Source organism: Aquarana catesbeiana, linkage group LG09 (assembly GCF_042186555.1).
Source record: "Aquarana catesbeiana isolate 2022-GZ linkage group LG09, ASM4218655v1, whole genome shotgun sequence".
Lineage (NCBI taxonomy): Eukaryota > Metazoa > Chordata > Amphibia > Anura > Ranidae > Aquarana > Aquarana catesbeiana.
The window spans coordinates 250,641,660-250,663,249 of record NC_133332.1 but is presented as its reverse complement, the minus strand read 5'-3'; the positions used below and the strand labels follow the sequence as shown (position 1 = coordinate 250,663,249).

General features: G+C 44.2%; 1 protein-coding gene across 3 annotated transcripts in view; it reads right to left on the bottom strand.

Moving 5' to 3' along the window:
* LOC141108500 (dual specificity protein phosphatase 6-like) overlaps positions 1 to 21,590 on the bottom strand; it is a 192,574-nt gene that overhangs the window by 55,568 nt on the left and 115,416 nt on the right. For all 3 annotated transcript variants that reach the window (XM_073600166.1, XM_073600165.1, XM_073600164.1), the window contains one exon: positions 15,918 to 16,496. The gene's annotated coding sequence lies outside the window, so the exon portion shown is untranslated. The remainder of the gene's footprint in view (positions 1 to 15,917; positions 16,497 to 21,590) is intronic.

The window sequence follows — 21,590 nt, the reverse complement described above, 5'->3', positions numbered from 1 at the left end:
CTTCTTTAGGTCTAGGTGAAGGGAGAAAAAGCACTTTAAGCTAAGGTGACCAGATTTTTAAAATGAAATCCGGGGACATATTTTTTTTTTTACTAGTAATGGCAGCAATCGACGACTCTTTGCCCGTCTGCGCCGCCGCCGCCCGCCTCACAGCCTGTCAAGTATAAAGCCCCATACACACTATCAGATTTTCTGCTGATTTTTTCCTTCAGATTTACCAAAACAATATAATATGAGGTCAAACCTTAGGAGTTTCAATTTGTATGCAATCAGGCAGGCCCTTGCACTACATGGTTTTGGTAAATCTGAAGACAAAAACCAGCAGAAAATCTGAGTGTGTATGGGGCTTTACTCTTCGGGCCCCGGCTACTACTGGGTGGGGAGCAGAGGAAGATCACTCCACCAGGGAAGGCAAGGAGATAAGCAGGCAGGTGGCTGGCCAGGACTTGAGCCAAGGCAGAAGAACATGCGAGTGGAGCTTAATGGGCATGCACCGAAAACTGAAGAAATTGACCCTCCGCTCCAACCAGCACATGATCATCAGAAAGGGGCACAGATAATGGAAAAATATAAACCTCCATAAGCTAGTAGGTGCAGCAGAGGAGGGGGGGTGCAATTCAATTTTTTTCTTTTTATTCTGCACGGGCTGTCTTTGAAATTGCCCCAGCCCCTGTTCAAATCCAATCCGGGGACAAAACTGGGGACAGAATTGGTCAGGGGGACGGTGTCCTCAATCCGGGGACTGTCCCCAGAAAACGGGGATGTCTGGTCACCCTACTTTAAGCTGACCCTCCTCTCCCTGTGTTCTTCCAGGCTCCGGCGGTGGACTGTCCCTCTGTGTCATGATGACTTCAGGGTCTTAGACCTCCTTAGTCTCCTGGTATGCCAAATAGGGTTGTGCAATGTGGCAGAGCTGCGTAAATCTTAGGACTGGGTAAACAGAAATACAAATCCTTGAATCTGTCAAGTAAAACACTTCATTCAGAACAGAAGCACAATGCATTGAAGGTGCCATTGGACTTGTAGCATACTACAACATACATACTGCGAGACGAATAAGTTAAAGAAATATTCAACTCTCAGTATTTAACCACTTCAGTCCCGGAAGATTTGCACATAGAGGTACAAACAATTGTTTCATGTTCAGCCCTGGAAGATTTGGCTGCTGAATGACCGGGACATTTTTTGCGATACGGCACTGCGTCGTTTCAACTGACAATTCTGCGGTCGTGCGACGTTGCACCCAAACAAAGTTTACGCCCTTTTTTTCCCACAAATAGAGCTTTCTTTTGGTGGTATTTGATCACCTCTGCGGTTTTTATTTTTTGCGCTATAAACAAAAAAAGAGCAACAATTTTGAAAAAAACACGATATTTTGTAATTTTTCCAAAAATATATATCCCAATTTTTTTTAAAAAAAGTGAATTTTTTCTCAGTTTAGGCCGATATGTATTCTACATATTTTTGGTTAAAAAAAATGGCAATAAGCATATATTGATTGGTTTGTGCAAAAGTTATAGCGTCTACAAAATAGGGGATAGATTTATGGCATTTTTATTATTATTATTATTTTTTTTTATTAGTAATGGCGGCGATCTGCGATTTTTTATCGGGACTGCGACATTTTGGCGGACACATCTGACACTTTTGACACATTTTTGGGACCATTGGCATTTATACAGCGATCAGTGCTATAAAAATGCACTGATTATTGTAAAAATGTCACTGGTAGGGAAGGGGTTAACACTAGGGAGCGATCAAGGGGTTAACTGTGTTCCCTAGGTGTGTGTTCTAACTGTAGGGGGAGGGGACTGACCTAGAGGAAATGACAGATCGTGGTTCCTAGCTATTAGGAACTCACGATCTGTCACTCCTCACAGAACAGAACAGGGATTTGTGTGTTTACACACACACACACACGTCCCCGTTTTGCCTCTCGTGCACGCGATTGCTTGTGGCCGGCGGTCATCGCGACCGTCGGCCACGATCATGGGCACCCCCGCTGTGCAGCGGGTGCGTGTGCGCGCCTGCTATCCCGATCCTGCGAGCCGACGTATAGCTACAACAGTTTGCGGGATCGTGCCGACCTGCCGCCATCAAATGACGGCGGCTGGTCGGCAAGCGGTTAAGCACTGTCAGCAGCTGATTTAATCACTTACTGAGTATGCAGCTTCTTTATCTTTAATCCTTGCTTATGTTCTTGTTGAAGCCATAATACCTGCCCTAGCTTTCCTTTTTCAGGGTGGCTCCTTTCTCCTTCAGCATCCTATGGAGCCATCCTTGTATGCCAGGACAAGGTTTGTGTCTCCCTACACTGTGTGCATCAATAGAAACACACAACCCCCATAGCCTAGGATGACAAGGCACTCCCCTTCTCATCCCTCCTACTCCAAGCTAACAGACTGGCTCCAGACTGCACTGCCCACTGTTATCTCGTTCCTGTGAAGCCTGGAATTTCAGGGAAGGAGCACTTAGAGAGAGCAGGAACCAGCTGAATTGAAAGTTGTAAACGGCAAGTGCTGGGGTAATAATTTTTAAAATAGTTTACTTGGGGATGTTTATTTTATTGTACTCAGTGTGGTAAACTAGAAAAGCTGAGAAATAATAGAAATAGCGAATATTAATTTGCTATTGTCACACAACTGGGTGGGTTCGGGGCGTAGTGCTCTGCGCCCCGAGCCCACCCTTTTTTTAAGCCAATTAGAGCCTCAGGCTCTAATCATGTGCTTTAAAAAAAAAAAAACCCCATTGGAATCCTTGCGTCTGGCACCCTGCATGTAGATTATGGTACAGGCGCATGTATTGGGGGGTGGCGTTCCTGCGCCCTGTATGGACAGGCCACTACTGGTTAGTTACAACTCTTGCCACTGAATTTTTTGTCCTCTTATAGGAAATAGAAAAATAACAGAGTGGCCCCAAACCTCCTTTTCTGGGGTCCCCTGCCCCTGCTCTTGGCTCCTCCTCTTCTACATGGGCCACCATAAGCAAGCCGCTTTCTATAGGGGTGCACATGCGTTCTCGCTCCTAAGCCAGGTTGTGTACATCCATAGACACACACAGCATGACTCGGCTGTGCCCCTCACTCCATGACCCGGCTGTGCCCCTCACTCCATGACCCGGCTGTGCCCCTCACTCCATGACCCGGCTGTGCCCCTCACTCCATGACCCGGCTGTGCCCCTCACTCCATGACTCGGCTGTGCCCCTCACTCCATGACTCGGCTGTGCCCCTCACTCCCTAATCTCAGGATTTGATCGACAGCAGCAAAAGCCAATGGCTCCCACTGCTGCCTCTGTGCCCTGTGAGGAGAGAGAGAGAGACCAGCGATGCTGCAGATGGGCACAGCGCTGGAGTGAGAGAGGGCTCAGGTAAGTATAAGGAGGGTGAGGGGGTGATACAAATGCTGGAACATTTTTTAACTTAAAGCATTTGTTACCCCAACACTTCATATTCCTGATATGTGCCTGCTGTACCATGTACTTGCATGAGAAAGTGTCCTGTTCTCTTTGTGTTGCTTCCTTTATGTGAAATCCCTGGTGTTCTTGCCCATCCCTCTGCTTTCCTTTTTGAAACTGACCACACTAAGCAGGAGAGCACATCGTGGTCAGTTCTCTAGCTATGCTGGGAACTCAGTGTAAATTTTTTTTTATTAAAAAATCATACAAACATACAGTTCATTAATAAAAAGATATTTACACAAAAATAAACAACAACTAAACAAAAACAAGCGTGCTTACATTAGTAAATAAAGAAAACCTTTTCCTGACAAGATAACCTAGAAAGAAACATATTTTAATGCCAACTACAAACCCCCGAACCTCAACTTAAACACAATCCAGGCTAAGAAACATTTTGAGATTTAATCGCCATCAGGATGCGATTCCAACCCCCCCATTAACCCCCCCCCACATCATTCACCCCAACATCCACATCATTCACCCCGACTTCCACATCATTCACCTTGCATTTTGCACCAGCCACCCTCATGCCCTTCCCACCTCCCCTCCACCATCATCCAATCCATCCCTCACTCCACCTGCACTTCTGCTACGCTGAGGAGGGGTTGGCACCACCATACACTCTGGTCCAGCACCCTCCACTGCCTTCACTACACTAGGAGAAACAATAGGTGCAGACACAGACTTGACAACCACACTTTCTGACACTGACTGGGGAACCACAGACTGGGGGGACACTGACACCGCAGACTGGGGGGACACTGACACCGCAGACTGGGGGGACACTGACACCACACTGAACTCAGTGTACTCTCCTCCAATGATCAGACTTGTCCTGACATGCCCCCGCTGCACAGTCATTCACTGGTAAGCTCAGTGTGCTGCTGCTTCTCCTCCTCCCTCAGCTCTTATGCAGCTGAGAACAGAGGGAATGTGATCACTTATAAAAAAAAGGGGGAAAAAGGTATTTATAATGTGTTTTTTTTTTCTTTTCTATACAAAAATGTTTTGCCTTTTATTTCTATTTTAAACTGAATGGGTTGTTTTACAAGGTGGTTGTTTACAATCACTTTAATGCAGAGAATGCGTTAGGGTAAAAATTGTTCTGCCTTTACAACCACTTTATTTTTTTCCATAGTTCCACTTTAAGTAGCGTCACTGTGGTTGCTAATGTACTCCATCTCTAGTGACTAATCTACAGACCTCCACGTTTGATACAATGACGAAATAAGAAAGGGCAAGCATGAGCAGAGATATGAACTTGTCACTGTGCTGCTTTTCCTTTCACTGCCCAGTCACAACTTGGGGGCATGTCCGGGATCACCTGGGCTCAGAGGAAGTGGGTTCAATGATGCTGGCCATCAAATTGAGGACATCTAGTGGCAGAAAAAATGTATTGCAGGGAAAATCTATGGATGGCAGGTAAAATATTGCTGTGAAAGCTGCTTTTATTATTTTACTGTAGAATAGGGCTATTTGTTACCTTGTTATTTTTCACCGTAGTTTTTGCTTTAACCACTTCCAGTCCGCCCGCCGTCGTTACACGTTGGTACTTTGACGTTGAATATTTTTCTTATGGCAGCAGATAGCTGCCATAACCCCAGTATATTCTTAGACCGCAGGCGGTCCACTTCCAGATAAAAGTGGTCTTCGCGGTGGATTCACAGCGAGATCACTTTTACCGGCGGCGGAAGAAGTGCCCACCCCCCTCCCGCCGCGTTCCAGTCGTCTCCGCCGCTTACCGCCGCTTACTGGCCCCCTACTCGACTCAGTGACCTTGGATGATGGAAGCGACGTCAAACGTCACTTCCGCCCAATGGCCTTAAAGGGACATTTATTTTTTATTGAAAAAGAAAAATACATTTTTTATTTATTTTTTTAATTGCATTTTAGTGTAAATGTGAGATCTGAGGTCTTTTTGACCCCAGATCTCACATTAAAGAGGTCCTGTCATGCTGTTTTTCTATTACAAGGGATGTTTACATTCCTTGTAATAGGAATAAAAGTCATCCAAAAATGTTTTTTTTTTAAAGGGGCAGTGTAAAAAAGTAAAATTAATTAAAAAAATAAATATTTTTTTAAAGCGCCCCATCCCACCGTGCTCACGCGCGGAAGCGGACGCATACGTAAGTTGCGCCCGCATATGTACATGGTGTTCAAACCACACATGTGAGGTATCGTCGCGATCGTTAGAGCAAGAGCAATAATTCTAGCAAAAGACCTCCTCTGTAACCCAAAACCGGTAACCTGTAGAAATTTTTAAACATTGCCAATGGAGATTTTTAAGGGTCAAAGTGTGTCGCCATTCCACGAATGGGCGCAATTGTGAAGCGTGACATGTTGGATATCTATTTACTTGGCGTAACATTATCTTTCACAATATTTAAAAGAAAAAAAGTGGGCTTACTGTTTTCTTATTTTTTAAATCAAAAAAGTGTATTTTTTCCAAAAAAAAATTGCGTTTGCAAGGCCGCTGCGCAAATACGGTGTGACATAAAGTATTGCAACGACTGCCATTTTATTCTAGGGTGCCTGAAAAACAAAAATATATAATGTTTGGGGTTTATAAGTAATTTTTTTAGCAAAAAAAAACTGATTTTAACTTGTTAACAACAAGTTTGAAAAATAGGCCTGGTCCTTAAGCGGTTAAGGTAAAAGCAGCAATATTAACTCCTCTGGATCAATTGTGGGCATATGGGATTGTAGGATATTTTTTATTTTATTTATTTTTTATTTTTTTATTTTTTTTATGGTTGAACTAGATGGACTTTTGTCTTTTTTTCAACCTGACTATGTAACTCTATGTAAAATCTATGCTCACGGAAAATAAATGATATTTTCCCTTTAAATTCATTTATTATGGGTCATTTTATTAGTATCCTGCCAACGTGAGATATCTCTTCTATAAAGTCTGTTGCCTTTATACCTGGGTGTAGAGACGGAGAAGAAAAGGTATTTTGCGGAACAAACACATTCATTATCAACGGACAGCAGATTTTAAGGGTGTCGTATAAATCATGAGCGGACACAATGGAGTAGGCTGATTAGGTGGCGATACTTCATAAAATACACTGAAAGGAGGGGTTGGATTGCTGTCCCTAGGATTTCAAGCATAGGTGCTCTTTAAAAAAAAAAAAAAAAGTGATAAAATAACCGGAACAAAATAATAAAATGGACACCTATGAAGATTAAGAAAATTGAACTCCTGCCAAAAATAACCAGATAAGAAATGAAAAGACCAATTCAGTGGCAAAATAATCAAAGCTTTTCCTGCAATATTTACCTACCATCCAGAGATTGATCTACAGTACTTCTTTCTGCCCCTAGATGTCCTCGGGGTGGCCAGCATTATTCAACCTACTTCTGCTGAGCCCAGTTATCCCGGACGTGCCCCCTGCCTGTGACTGCACAGCAGTGAGCTCATCTCTCTGTCACTCTGCTCTCTCCTCTTATCATCATGCCCCTTGTCAAAACATGAACTGATCGGCTCTATGTACTGCTTTTTCCTCTTAACACTGGGTCTTCCTTTTAAACTCAGTAAATGAGCTGCAGGGACTTCAGCTGATTAGGTGGCTATACTTAATAAAATATACTGAAGGAAAGGGCTGGATTGCTGTTTCTGTAATATCAAACATAGGAATATTAGTGTTGGGGTTACAGGTAGGGTTATAAAGGTTACAGGAAGAGTTAGTGTTAAGGTTACAGGGAGGGTTAGTGTAAGGGTTAAAAGTAGGTTTAGTGTGAAGGTTACAGAAAGGGTTGGTGCTATAGAAAGGATTACCGTTAGGATTATAGGTAGGGTTAGTGTTAGGGTTAAAGAAAGGGTTAATGTTAGGATTACAAGGAGGGTTTGTGTTGGGGTTACAGGTAGGGTTAGTGGTATAGAAAAGGTTCAATCCAAGATTACAGGTAGGGTTAGTGTTATAGAAAGGGTTCATTTTAAGATTACAGGTAGGGTTAGTGTTAGGGTTATAGACAGGGTTAATGTTAGGATAACAGGTAGGGTTAGTGTTAGGGTTACAAGGAGGGTTAGTGTTGGGGTTACAGGTAGGGTTAGTGGTACAGAAAAGGTTCAATCTAAGATTACAGGTAGGGTTAGTGTTAGGGTTATAGACAGGGTTAATGTTAGGATAACAGGTAGGGTTAGGGTTATAGACAGGGTTAATGTTAGGGTTACAAGGAGGGTTAGTGTTGGGGTTACAGGTAGGGTTAGTGGTACAGAAAAGGTTCAATCTAAGATTACAGGTAGGGTTAGTGTTAGGGTTATAGACAGGGTTAATGTTAGGATAACAGGTAGGGTTAGGGTTATAGACAGGGTTAATGTTAGGGTTACAAGGAGGGTTAGTGTTGGGGTTACAGGTAGGGTTAGTGGTATAGAAAAGGTTCAATCTAAGATTACAGGTAGGGTTAGTGTTAGGGTTATAGACAGGGTTAATGTTAGGATAACAGGTAGGGTTAGGGTTATAGACAGGGTTAATGTTAGGGTTACAAGCAGGGTTAGTGTTGGGGTTACAGGTAGGGTTAGTGGTATAGAAAGGGTTCATTATAAGATTACAGGTAGGGTTAGTGTTAGGGTTATAGACAGGGTTAATGTTAGGGTTACAAGGAGGGTTAGTGGTATAGAAAGGGTTCACTCTAAGATTATAGGTAGGGTTAGGGTTAAAGAAAGGGTTAATGTTAAGATAACAGGTAGGGTTAGTGTTAGGGTTATAGACAGGGTTAATGTTCGGGTTACAGTTAAAATTTGTGAATAGTTTAGTTTAAGGTTTACAGGTAGGGTAAGTGTGAGAGGAGACATAAGAGGGGGCATCATTCTCTCTATGAACTACAGTATGTGTAGTACAGTGTAGCCTGTGTAGTCTTTTTACTATTCTAATAGATTTTTATACTGTTTCCGCTCCATTTTTTGGTTTTGCCCTTTAGTCGTCTGCACCATTCTAAATACACCCAACACCACAGTGAATGATATTCTTTATATTGTCCTAGGTCTTTGTGTTCTTCCTGAAAACTGAGATCCGGCCTTGACGGATGCTCCAACATTTGTTCCTATTCACAAACCTACACATTGATACCATCTGGAATTCCTGAGAGCTAATCAAGTACAAGTTGTTAAAAACTGTAGACTATTTTTAAGGGCTAAGAGAATCCAAGGCACAATGTAATGTTAGGTACTAGTGGGTCTGTGTTTAATGCTGAAGGGGAGAGGATGCAACAATCGTATTTATTTTTTTCAAGTTTTTCTGCCTTTTCTGACCACGTTCAAACATTTTTGACCACGTTCGTGCACAACTGGCTAAAACATTCATAGTTACATAGTAGGCGAGGTTGAAATAAGACACAAGTCCATCAAGTCCAGCCTATGTGTGTGATTATATGTCAGTATTACATTGTATATCCCTGTATGTTGCGGTCCTTCAGGTGCTTATCTAATAGTTTTTTAAAACTATCGATGCTCCCCGCTGAGTCCACCGCCTGCCGCTCTTACAGTAAAGAACCCTCTACGTAGTTTAAGGTTAAACCTCTTTTCTTAAAGTTCGAGTTCTTCTGCCGGCTCCTCCGCTGTCTTCATGCCGCTCTTTTGCCAGCGGAGGTCCCGACTTCTGGCTTCTTGTCTTTTTGGCTTCTTCCCTCTTCTCTTCTCCAGATGTTGACACGACGGTCTCTCCGGCTGGACTGCTCTCTGAGCGCTCCGCTGTGACTTACATAGGCGGAGACCCCGCCCCCTTATGCCATCACAGTCCCTGGGCATGCTGGGACTGTGAAGCCATAAGGGGGCATGGTCAACATCACCCGGTGATCACGCCCCCTAAAACGTCACAGTCCCAGCATGCCCAGGGACTGTGACGGCATAAGGGGGCGGGGTCTCCGCCTATATAAGTCACAGCGGAGCGCTCAGAGAGCAGTCCAGCCGGAGAGACCGTCGTGTCAACATCTGGAGAAGAGGGAAGAAGCCAAGAAGACAAGAAGCCAGAAGTCCGGACCTCCGCTGGCAAAAGAGCGGCATGAAGACAGCGGAGGAGCCGGAAGAAGAACTCGAACACCAAGAGAAGAGGCCAGAGGGAGCGGAGAAGAACCAACCGGACGCCGGGAAAAGAGGAACTGGAGGGACCCCCGAAGTCAGAAGAAGACCCCCGAAGCCGGAAGAAGACCCCCCCCGGAGCTGTCTAATAAATTACTTCAAAAACCTGTGTAGTGTGTTTTATTATTGACACTTTTTCCCTAGGTAAATGGGTAGGGGTACCATGTACCCCATACTCATTCACCTAGGGTGGGGGGCCGGGATCTGGGGGCCCTCTTATTATAGTGGGCTCCTGGATTCCGATAAGCCCCCCGCAGACCCCAACAACCAACGGCCAGGGTTGTCTGGAAGAGGCCCTTGTCCTCATCAACATGGGGACAAGGTGCTTTGTGGTGGGGGGCCCGCAGGCCCCCCCCTCCTCCAAAGCACCCACCCCCAATGTTGAGGGCATGCGGCCTGGTATGGTTCAGGGGGGGGGCGCTCACTCGTCCCCACCCCCTTTCCTGAACGGCCGGGCTGCGTGCTCGGATCGGGGGTCTGGTATGGATTTTTCGGCGTAGGGGGTTCCCCTTAAAATCCATACCAGACCTAAGGGGCCTGGGATGCCCCGTACTCGCCGCAATAGGGAAATTAGTTTTCCCTATTGCAGCGAGTGCGAGATGCAGTACTCTGCCCTTGCGTCGTATCTGGTCCGTCAGACCAGCATACAGACGCATGCAGACGAACAGGCTTTCCGTCAGGAACTGAGTCCGGCGGACTAAGATTTAAAGCATGCTTTAAATCTAGGTACGACGGACTTTTGGGAAAAAAAAGTCAGCCGGAGCCTACACACGGTCGGATTGTGTGCCAGACTCTGGTCCGCCGGACCAAGTATGCCGGAAAGTCCAACCGTGTGTACGCGGCATAATTCTAATTCTGTCCTCTGTTAACCATGGGGGTGCTTCCTGTGATGTGTCATGAGGATGAACACTGCAGTTTTGGTTACTGAAGCCCCCCCCGATTCCCGCATGAATACTGAGGAGAAGGATAAATTCAAGACCTTCGCCATCTCCCCATTCTTTGTAACCAGATGTCCTTCCTCATTCTTTATGGGGCCAACATGGTCTGTCCTCCTTTTTTTACTGTTTACATACTTAAAGAATTTCTTGGGATTTTTTTTATATCTTAGCCGCTCTAATTGCACCCTTATATTTCTTGTTCATTCTTTATAAAGTTTATATGTTGATAATGGTGATCCCTCAACCTTGTATTTTTTGAAGGCCTTCTATTTTGCTTTTATATGCATTTTACATTGGCGTTAAGCCACCCAGGACTTTTGTTCGCTCTTTTAAATTTATTACCCAATGGGATGCATTGGCTAATGCCCTTATTTAATATGCTCTTAAAGTGAACCCATCTCTCCTCCATGTTCTTTGTTCCTAAGATTTTATCCCAATTTATATCTTCTAGCAAGGTTCGTAGTTCAGGGACGTTGGCTCTTTTGAAATCCAGTGTCTTTGTATTTCCCTTATGTTTCCTATTTGTGTGATTTATACTGAAGCCAATTGACCTGTGAACACGGTTTCCTGAATTGCCCCATATTTCTACATCCGTGATCAGGTCTCTATTCTTGGTAATCAGTAGATCTAGTAACGCTTTACTTCTAGTTGGTGCGTCTACCATCTGACCCATGAAATTGTCCTGCAAGACATTTAGGAACTGGCGAGCCTTAGATAAATGCGTGGTTCCCTCCACCCACTCTATGTCTGGATAATTTAATACCCCATTATGATAACACTTACCATCCTTGCTGCTAATCCAAATTGTGATAGGAGGTCCGCCTCCCCCCTCCTCCCTCAGGTTAGGGGGCCTATAGCATACTCCCAGTATTATTTTCCCCTTAGCTTCATCCCTTTGGAGCTCTACCCATAGACATTCCACCTCCTCCCTAGCTCCTTAGTGATGTCATCCCTCACATTCACTTGTACATTATTCTTCTTATTATTCTTGATATACAGGCATACCCCTCTCCCTTTTTTACCCTCTCTATCCCTGCGATAAAGGGTATAGGGTAAGGGTACCCTTGAATAGTTGCCAGCCAATCATGAGAGCTGTTGAACTAAGTCTCTGAAATTCCCACAGAATCCAAATCCTCCTCGTACAACAGTATCTCTAGTTCACCCATCTTGTCCGCCAGGCTCCTGGCTTTGGTGAACATGTCATGCTGACTATCTCTACTTCTCGACCCTCCCCCCTCGTCTCCTAGTTTAAAAACCTCTCTAACTTTTTGGCCATCTTTACTCCCAGCACATCTGCACCCTCCTCATTTAGGTACAGTCCGTCCCTTCTATAGTACTGGTGACCGACGTCGGCCCAGTCCTCCAGGAACCCAAACCCCTCCTTACTACACCAGCTCCTCAGCCACTTGTTTACTTCCCTAATTTCCCTATGCCTTTCTGGTGTGGCTCGATGTACCAGTAAATTCCTCAATTTAGCTCCCAAGTCCCAAAAATCGTTCTTTAGGACACTCCATCTGCTTCTGACTTTGTCATTGGTGCCAAGGTGCACCATGACAGCCGGGTCTTCCCCAGCCCCTCCCAGTAATCTGTCCACCAGATCCTTGATGTGCCGTACCCGAGCGCCAGGTAGACAGCATACAGTTCAGCGCTTTAGGTCTTTGTCACAGATTGCCCTCTCTGTCCTTCTAAGAATTGAGTCCCCTACCAGAAACTTTCTATCCTTTCCCTTCGCTTCTCCCCCACTCTCACTGGAGGAGTTCTTCCCCGGCAGTTAGGAGAGTCCTTCAGCTCCTCCAGTCTCTTACTTTGATTCCTACTAGTAGAGCTTGTTAAGGTCTCTGATACCCTGTAGAAATACTTATTGCAGCCTAAACCTGCTGATTTTTGTAAGATCAGACCACAATCTTCTAATGCTCTGGTGCCCAACCTGCGGCATTTTTGTGCGGTCCTTGAGGCCCCTGTAGACCCCTTGTAGCTAGTGTGCAGTCTCTTCTTATCTCCTGTAGCATGCCCCCAGTCTCTTACCATCTCTTGTAGAATGTCTGCAGTCTCAGGCCATCTTCAATAGCATGTCCCCAGTCTCTGACCATCTCCTGTCTAATGTTTGCAGTGTCTAACCTTCTCCTATAGTATCTCTGCAATCTATGACCATCTCCTGTAGTGTGTCTACAGTCTCTGACCATCTCCTGTAGCATGTCCCCAGTCTCTGATCATCTCCTGTAGCATGTCCCCAGTCTCTGACCAACTCCTATAGCATGTCCCCAGTCTCTGAACATCTTCTGTAGCATGCCCCAAGTTTTTTTACTATCTCCTGTAGCATGTCTCCAATCTCTGACCATCTCCTGTAGCATGTCTCCAATCTCTGACCATCTCCTGTAGCATGTCCCCAGTCTCTGACCATCTTGTGTAGCATGTCCACAGTCTCAGACTACCTTCTGTAGCATGTCCTCAGCCTTTAACCATCATTTGTAGCATGTCCCAGTCCCTGCCAACTCGTGGTTGAAGCAAAGAACATTGCATAATGTATGGTCTGCCTTAGTTGATTAAGCATGTCCCCAGTCTCTGACCATCTCCTGTATCATGTTCCCAGTCTCTCTGACCATCACCTGTAGCATGTCCCCAGTCTCTGACCATCTCCTAAAGCATGTCCCCAGTCTCTGACCATCTCCTAAAGCATGTCCCCAGTCTCTGACCATCTCCTGTAGCATCTCCCCAGTCTCTGACCATCTCCTGTAGCATGTCCCCAGTCTCTGAACATCTCCTGTTGCATGTCCCCAGTCTCTGATCATCTCCGGTAGTATGTCTGCAGTCTCTGTCCATCTTCTGTAGCATGTCCCCAGTATCTGGCCATCTCCTTTAGCATGTCCCTAGTCTCTGATTATCTTCTGTAGCATGTCCGCAGTCTCCAACTACCTTCTGTAGCATGTCTGCGGTCTTGGACCACCTTCTGTAGCATGTCTGCGGTCTCGGATCACCTTCTGTAGCATGTCTGCAGTCTCAGACCATATCTGATAGCATGTCCGCAGTCTCTGACCATCTTCTGTAGCATGTCCTCAGCCTCTAACCATTTCGTGGTTGAAGAAAAGGTAATTGCATAATGTATGGTCTGCCTTAGTTGAGTAAATCAGATACTAAAAGTGCTTAAAACCTGTGGGTGTAATATCACTTTAAGCTAGACTACAATCATTAGCAACTGTACCCCTTTGAGCAAACTACAAAACGTGAACCAACACCATAAAATATTTTGCGACAACTGGTTATACATACTGTACTTAAATGATGCATTAATTACAACAAATGTGTAATCACAAAAACCTCTCTTAATTGACTGGTATATTTGTAAATCCTAATATAAAATAAATGTATCTGATGAACCTTGCGCAATAATTTTTATGCAGTAGGGTTTTCAATCTAATAGTCCTGCCTGGCACAGCACTTCCTGTAATAGGGTGACAACACTCACCTACTGCTTTAAAATTTAGCAGTGGCATTGTCACCCTGCTGTATGCGCTCACAGAGATTGACTACAGCGTACCAGTACTCTCCCCATTTTTGGCACATGTCATACAGCCCATCAGGGTCACTCTCCACCCACAGCAGTGGAGAAGCCAGCAAAGGCTACGTGGAATTCATGTCCCTGACCCAGTGCACCATCACTACTTCTTAACTAATCTGACTGCACATAACAGGGAAAGCCCACTGGACATCACATGGCCAGGGTAAAACTAAAAGAATTGGGTATTTAACTCATTCATTTTGAAACCTTTCTATAGGTGGAATGCACAATTTAGAACTGTAGTGCTTTATGAGTATGAGACCTCACATTTACTTTAACACATCCTTAAGATGGTTTGTGGAGGAAAGATAAGACTTCTGGAATGATGGTCAGCATGGCCCCCCCAATGGCTAGGTCCAACTCAGTTGCTTCCCCCGCTACATTTGTTGCTGTGCCTCTAACACACTTTCCTCTTCCCAATGCCTTACTCTATAAGTCTGAGTGTGGTTATAAACACTAGTAAATAACTAGTCTATTCCTAAGCCACTACTTAGGAACCCACCCACTGCTTAGGAACTCCACCCCAAACTTGCTCTTCCATGTATTTATGGACCTTGTTTTGTGCACTGGTCCAAATCATTTGGTAGAGGGGGGATTATGATGTGGGGTTGTTTTTCAGGGGTTGGGCTTGGCTCCTTAGTTCCAGTGAAAGGAACTGTTAAGGTGTCAGCATCCAAGACATTTTGGAAAATTTCATGCTCCCAACTTTGTGGTAACAGTTTGAGGATGGCCCCTTCCTTCTCCAACATGACTGCACACCAGCACACAAATAAGGTCCATAAAGACATGGATGAGCGAGTTTGGGGTGGAGGAACTTGACTGGCCTGCACGGAGTCCTAACCTTAACCTGATAGACCACCATTGGGATTTATTAGAGCAGAGACTGCAAGCCAGGCCTTTTCATCTAACATCAGTGCCTGACCTCACAAATGTGCTTTTGGAAGAATGGTCAAACACTCCTAAACCTTGTGGACAGCCTTCCCAGAAGAGTTGAAGCTGTTATAGCTGCAAAGGTTGGACCAACTCAATATTGAACCCTACGGATTAAGACTGGGATGTCATTAAAGCTCATGTGCATGTAAAGGCAGGCATCCTGATACTTTTGACAATATGTGTATGTTCTCACCTTTTTTAGAAGACTGCTCGTCTTTCTAACGCCTAAAGTCCCAGTATAGTTATGATCACTAATAACTAACCAGCTATTTCCTAAGCCACTGCTGTCCATGAAAATTGTTTTTACACATCCTTGAGATACTTTGCGGAGAAAAGATAAAAGTTCTAGATTGAGGGTCAGAATTGGGCCTCCCAAAGCTGTTGGGCCAACTCACAATTGCTTCTTCCACTACACTTATTGATGTGCCTCTAATGCACAGTTCTCTTCTCAATGCTGTAGAAGTCTGGATATGTCTATGATCACTATTAACTAACTAGCTGATTCCTAAGCCACCATTGGTTCTTATGAAAATTGTTTTTAGGCAAATTTTTGTCATTTTCATTATCTCTTATTAATGATGAATAATCATATGTTGTTACCTTTCTTCAGGAGACTGCTCATCTTCCCAATGCTGTATAAGTCTGAGTATGGTTATGATCAGTAATAACTAACTAGCTTATTCCTTAGCCACAGCTACTTCCCATTAAAATTGTTTTTATTCAATTTTTTGTCTTTTTCCTGCATCTTTTAAATGCATAAACATATGTTCTTACCTTTCTCAGGAGACTGCTTGTCTTCCCAATGCTGTATAAGTCTGAGTATGGTTATAATCATTAATAACTATCTAGCTTATTCTTAAGCCACCGCAGCTTCCCATGAAATTTGTTTTTACGCAAATTTGTGTGTTTTTCTTTTTTTGCATCTTTTATGAATGCATAAACATATGTTCTTACCTTTCTCCGGAGTTAATGCTTGTCAGCAGGCAATGACTCACAATACTCAACTATTATGTGGTCTGAACATTGAAGCTAACATAATGATCCTCCGTTAGCTAGATGAAATTTAAATACAATGTGCTTTTTCCAGAAAATACCTCAATGACATTGCGCACACTGATAATCCAGCTAGGTAATGTCAAAGTCTCTACTGAAGACCCATATGGGAGATAGGTCCCCCTCCTATAGGCACCGTCCTCTTGGTTCAGAATCAGCTGCTCTGCTCTCTGTCCTATAGATCTGTCTCTGGTCTACAGTACAATGCATTTCCTTGGCGCTGCAGACTCAGATTTTCTCCTTCGAAAAGTTAGGTGTCTTGAGTTGGCTATCCAAAACCACAGGACATTCCAAGCTGCAATCCAGGTAAAGAAGCTGCTTTCTTTGTCATGCGTATTTGGCGTGAAGGCATCCAGGTATATTCCAGTATGGGAAGTGAGATGGCTCTCAAAAGTCTTTTCTCCCTTTGTTGCTCTTCAGTTTTGCTGTATTTAAGTCCTGTATTGCTGCACGAAGTGTGGCTTGGAAGATCCTACAGAACTGAAAAGAAGGAAAAAGAGCAGACTGAGTTGGCGAGCCTGTGCTGCATGTAGGGAATAATTGACAAACCAGAGGGAGAGGCTTTCACTGTACTTTTTCCTGGAAATCCAACCCCCCCCCCCTTTCCAGTTTCCTCCCTCAAGACCCTCATATGTCTCTATGCTGCTAGCAGGCTTCCTACTGACATGACCTCAGCAGTGGAAGAGGATGTGATACAAGAGTTCCATGAGCTGAGTGAGCTCCATAATCATCACACTTTAGGCAATGTTAGGAAGCATACCAGTTTTATGGACATTATTTAACAGCAAAATGCGAACAACAGAGATGTACAATTTTTCTGCATATAAAAAGCAGATCCTGCGGCCAAAGTTTTCTCCATCTTGTGAAAGACACAATAAAAGTGATAGTATAACAGACACGTACATGTACCCATGTGGCCGTTAGATATTTGAAAGATTCACATATTTAATGCTTTTCAAAAGTAGTGGTGTAGAGGCGGGCATTTGTGAACACTGTGCAGCTGCAAAGGAGGGCTCCCTGGGCCCTGTGGGCTCATTTATACTAGATGTGGGTCCTACCCTCATATTGACCTGGCCATTGCTTACTTATAGAGCAGGTAAGAAGCAGGAGTCGTTTTTCATGAGAAGCAGGAGCCGTTTTTCATGATGTCCTAACTTTGCCTTATTAGCTGAACAGGGAACCTCTAAGTCTGGTAGGTTAATTTATACTAGATGTGGGTCAGGTAGGTGCTGAGATCCCTTCCCGCTGTCATGTTGATCTGGCCATTGCTTACTTTTAGGGCAGGTCAGAAGCAGTAGCTATCCTTCATAATTTCCTAAGTACTCTAACAGTCACACACTGTTCAGCTTCACAACAGTCTCTAGGCTAGAGTCTGTGGGAGCATTTATACTAGATGTGACGTGTGCTGAAACTCTTATCCGCTGTCATGTTGACCTGGCCAATGCTTATTTTTAGGAAAGGTTAGAAGCAGGAGCCATTCTTCATGATGCCATAAGTGGCATCCCCCTAAGCAACTTCTGGGGCCTGTGGGTCAATTTATACTAGATGTGGGTCAGGCAGGTGCTGAGACCCCTTCCTGTCGACCTGCCACTGATTACTTTAGGACAAAGGAGAAGCAGGAGCCATTATTCATGATTCCCTAACTGGCATCCCCCTAAGGACTCTTTGGAGCCTGTGGGCTCATTTATACTAGATGTGGGTCAGGTAGGTGCTGAGACCCCTTTCTGTTGACCTGGACACTGATTACTTTAGGGCAAGCGAGAAGCAGGAGCCATTCTTCATGATGCCATAACTGTGCTCTAACAGCTGGACAAGGACTCTCTGGGGCCTGTGGGCTCATTTATACTAGTTGTGGGTCAGGTAGGTGCTGAGACCCCTTCCTGTTGACCTGGCTACTGATTACTTTAGGACAGGGGTCTCAAACGGGTGGCCCTCCAGCTGTTGCAAAACTACAAGTCCCATCATGGTTCCTAACCAAAACAGGTTAGGAACCTAGGTATCATCATTGATCCCTGCCTGTCATTTATACCTCAGGGAAAACTCTGTATCAAAAACTCCAACTTTTATATACAGAGACTCCCGAAAATTAAAGATCTGTTTTCGTATGAAAACTGGCTAACTCTTGTACAGGGTCTTGTGCATTCCCGGTTGGATTGCTCTAACATCTTTTTCTCTTGGACTTCCATTGAAGTGGCAAAGAAAATTACAAGCAACTCAGAATCAAGCTGCTCGCCTGGTCTCCGAATGTGCCAGAACAGACCACATCTCTCCCGTGCTGGAAAAACTGCACTGGCTTCCTATCGCTAAGCGAGTACTATTCAAGGCAATGTGCTGTATGTATAGGGCACACCGGAAACTGGGCCCAGTTTACCTGTCTGAATGGGCCTCTCACCATGTACCATCAAGGCCACTCAGATCGGCCAACTTACTTCTCACAGAACCGATAATCAGCAGACTAAAATTTACTGGTAACAGACGCCTGGTTACAAAGGGCAATGAGCTGTGGAACTTCCTTCCAGCGTCTCTAAGATTCTTACCCTCCCTCCTGAATTTCAGGAAGGGTTTAAAAACCTTTCTCTTTATCCAGGCCTACGGATAATCTGATGCAGAATAGGAATCGTGCAAAAAAACTTGGATTTTGTATGCTCTTTTTCCTCCCCCATCTGGAGGGTTACTCACCTCCCCGTTTTTCTCTGTATTACTTTTTTTCTTTCATATTGGGCACCCTAGGCTCCTTTTTTAACGTTCTATTGGAAATCTCAACTTGATTTTAGGGTTTCTGTGCGCCTAGACGCGCTCCTGACGGAGCACATTCGGCGCAGTACAAATCCCATATCAAATCAAATCATGCCTCTGCCTGTGGGAGTCATGCTTGTAACTGTCAGCCTTGCAATGGCTTAAGGGACTTGTGTAGTTTCGCAACAGCCAGAGGGCCGCCAGTTTGAGACCCCTGTTTTAGGGAAAGCGAGAAGCAGGAGCCATTTTTTATGATGCTCTAACAGCTGGACAAGGACCCTCTGGAGCCTGTGGACTCATTTATACTAGATGTGGGTCAGGTAGGTGCTGAGACCCCTTCCTGTTGTCATGTTGACCTGGCCACTGATTACTTTAGGGCAAGTGAGAAGCAGGAGCCATTCTTCATGATGCCCCAACTGTGCTCTAACAGCTTCACAAGGAGCAGTGGGCTCATTTATACTAGATGTGGTCAGGCAGGTCCACCTAGAGAGCAAGCCAGGGTTCCAACATTGAATGGGACCATCGAGAACGAACGGAGCCAACCTCTAACAGAAGTCAGATCACAGCAGCAAAAACGGAATATGGAAATCTGGAGAAGGCTGAGAGCAATAGAGTCCCTTTTGCTATATTCCCTTTGAACCCTTTTTCTAAATTTTAATAAATCTCTTTGACTTCCAGAAGTCTAAAAGATCACAGACAATTAAATACGGTAAAGAGGCATGTTCAAAGTGCAATAACTCATACCGGTACCATCAAAACATAAATCCTCTTTTGTTGTTTAATATAATGAAAAGTATGATTTGATGCCGGCATTAACGGGTATTTTAGTTCTCCTGGATCCATTTATACCGGGGGGCTTTCAAAACGGATGTCTGGTCTTTGCAACTTGATTGTCGTCTTCGCAAACATTTTGTAACAGCTGCCAGATGTTTAGTAAGCAGCCTCTAGAAATCTACCGTCTTACCTGGTAAGTCTATGTTACAACACGGCCTGCATTTCATATACACCATAAGGACACAAGACAGCTCAGCTTCAATCACCCCTACAACCTTTAACCAAATATTGTATATTAATTACTTGATGACCACCCCATAGCATACTTACTTCTACAGGGTGGCTGTTCTGTGCAGAATCACATATAATTCTGCATCTCCTGGTAGAGGGCGCGCAGCTTCTGCTGTGATTTGTCACAGCAAAAGCCAATCAGCGAGTGCCGTCCAATGGATGTCCGCCAGCATCGAGAACAGAGGCTGGACAGAGACCCAGCCAGTGTCATTAGTACAGTGACAGTGCATATTTTTAGCACTGATCACTGTATTAATGTCACTGGTCCCGCAAACGACCAGGGCCTTTAAAGTCCCGCATGGTATGAACCCTACTTTCTCCCTACATTACTGGGACATTGGCCCACCTACAGTTCATTTGATCTCAACTTCCGTTTGCGTTCTGGTTCCCGCAAAGTGTCAAAAGTGTCAGGTAGTGTCTGATTGCCTGCCGCAATATCACAGTCCCCACTATAAGTCGCTGATCGCCGCCATTATTAGTATTAAAAAAAATAAATAATTCCAGTATACTGTATATACCATTGTTTGTAGACGCTATAACTTTTGCACAAATCAAACAATATACGCTTATTAATATTTTTTAAACAAAAATATGTAGCAGAAAACATATTGGCCTAAATTTATGAAAAAGATAGATTTTTTAAAGGGGTTTTTTTTTTTTTTTTTGTATGTTTTATAGTAGAAAGTAAAAAATATTGTTTTTTTTTTTTTTTTTCTCAAAATTGTCATTTTTTTTGTTTATAGCGCAAAAAATAAACCCAGTGGTGATCAAATGCCACCAAAAGAAAGTTCTATTTGTGGGGAAAAAAAATTACATACATTTTATTTGTGTACAGCGTTGCATGACCGCTAAATTCTCAGTTAAAATAACGCAGTGCCGTATCGTAAAAAATGCCCTGGTCATGAAGGGGGGTAAATCATCCAGAGGTCAAGTGGTTAAATAGAATATTAAATTATATTTAGTAGTTTAAGTTACTTTCATCTCTTCCTAGATCCTTGTCTCCATTTTTTTTCATTCATGATCTCCCTATAATATAGTATTTTATCTTTTTTTTTTTTTTTTTTTCTTTTAATTGTTCTTACCGGCCTTTCCCAGGTATGTGAATGTAGTAATGCGTGTTTTTGACTAATGCACACGGATATTGCTCATTAAAGGTGAACACCAGGCAACCCGCTAAATACACATATGGGAGCTGAATAAACTGACATGGATATGTATTTCTATCCAGTCGGGGCTGGGGCAAGGGGTGGGCAGGAGGGGTGGCACTGTGGTTTCAAGTGAAGTGGGGGCATTGCGAGGAGATTGGGGGGGGGATTTGTGTTGGGCGGGGCAATTTGGGGGCATGGCAGGGGGTAAGAATTGCTAGGAGTAGTGAGTGATTTAGGGGGATTTGTGTTGGGAGGGGGGTTGGGGGAAGAGGATTTGTGCTAGAAGGAAGGATTTGGGGGGTTTGTGCTAGAAGAGGTGATATGGTGAAGGGTAAAAGTTTGTTTGTGGGGGGGGATTTGTGCTAAGAGGGGAAATTTAGGGGGTGGACTTGTGCTAGGTGGGGGGATTTGTAGGGGGTGGGGGGATGGGTACCCAGAGGGGACATTTTGAGGGGTAGAAGATTTGTGCTAGGAGGGGTGAGTTTTTTTTTTGGGGGGGGGGGATTTGGAGGATGGGGCAAAGATTTGTGTTGGGAGGGACAATTTCAAAAAGGGGGCGAATTTGTACTGGGGGAATTTATGCTTAGGGGGTAAGCATGAAAATTAGTGCTCAATGAAGGAATTT